Raw genomic sequence first — 1,661 nt, forward strand, 5'->3', positions numbered from 1 at the left:
GAGGGCTTACCTCCACTCTTTCCTTGGGGTTTGCACCATTCTGCAAATCTCCCCATATGAGAATAAAGCTGGGACCTGCTGTTTTTCCCATTGATTGCTCCAGGGGTCTTTTTCTCATCCGTACATGGGATAAGGGGCAGTCTCTGGGGCTGCTGGTGATGGAGGAATGTGCAAGGACCAGAACCTGCCCTACATGCAGGGAATGGTCCGTGATGTGGTCACTGGGTTGTACGGGAGCTGCTGCTGCTCCCGGTATGGTAGTGGAGGCATTTCTGGTTTTGGCTGCACAGTAGACATGCAGGTGGGAAATCTCAGACAGAAATGGGAGGGATTTGCTTCAAACAGTTGAATTTTACAAATGTTTAAAGAAAGAACCTGGAGGTTTTAGCCTGTGCCTGACTTCAGAGAAAAAAAAAAGAGATTTTATTCCTTTTGATGGTGCACCCTGAGGAAACCAGAATACTGCAATGCCAAAATTACTTAAACCTTCCCAGGAAGGAAAACACTTATGCCTCTTCTTTATAATGGGGAAACTGAGGCACAAATTCGTGATGTGTTTCTGGCAGACCCTGCAGGACCTTGGATGCAAAATCTCTGGGGTGCAGCAAGCAGCCTCAACCCCCCCAGAAGCATCCCTCTGTCTGATTATCCCTGGCCCTGCACGGAGAGGGAAAACAGCTCTGAGGAGCTCAGAGCCAAAACGTCCCACTGCACACAGAGCTGGTTGGTGTGACCACACCACACAGGGCACTGGGGATGGATCAAGGATGTGGCAGGGCCCAGGAGCCGGCATGGGGATGGAGGCAGCCGCTCCTCCAAGGCACTTAACCCCAGCATGGGAAGGATTCGGCCCTGGGCCCTGCACGAGGGCAGGGAGCAGCTTTGGCACAGAGCTGACGGTGAGGGTGGAAGCGAGGCAGGGAGGAGGAGAGCAGGGCAGAGACATGCACGTCCCCGGGGGGGCTGCCAGAGGGGACCTGAGCCACTGCTCAGTGACTGCGCTGAGGTCCAGGAGCAAAGCCCTGGAGACCCACCAAGGTGGAGCACAGGATTAAGTCCATCTCCTGCCTCTCTGCCCTCTCCTACCCAGGTTCTGCCTTGCATCCTCAGCGTCAAGACGAGCAACAACCTGGCTGGGACTTGGTGAGGGACTCGGGGGACTCCAATAACCCCGGTGGTTTAAAAACACAGCTGCATATAGCAAAGTCTGCAATCAGCCCCGGGCTCTCCATCCTCTCCAACGACCCAGAGGCTTTTGCCTCCCCTGAACAGCATCCCAAGCCAAGGGGTTAACCCCATCAGCTGTCCCTAGGGGGTCCCTGTGTCCTGACACCTCAGTGACAAACACGAGGCAGAAATGGGACAGGCAGCATCATGCCTGGGATGGATGCAGGCAGGACGGCCGTGCAACCCCTCTGGACTCCTCCTGCCACCCCAGCAGGTTGCACTGCAGCCGTGGTGATGACAAAGCAGCATCTTGGCTGTCCCATCCTACAGCTTCATCCTGGCAAGCAGGACAGGAGCTTCCGTAGGGTTTCCCACAGCTGCAGCGAGTTCGTGCACCCTCTGCGGGCAGGACCCTGCTCCCACGTCGTGCCGGGGGACCCACGCAGGGGGGGACATGGGGACGCTGTCGCGTTGGGCAGCTGGCTCCCGGCTCA

Source organism: Netta rufina (assembly GCF_964035555.1).
Source record: "Netta rufina genome assembly, chromosome: 24".
Taxonomy (NCBI): Eukaryota; Metazoa; Chordata; class Aves; order Anseriformes; family Anatidae; genus Netta; species Netta rufina.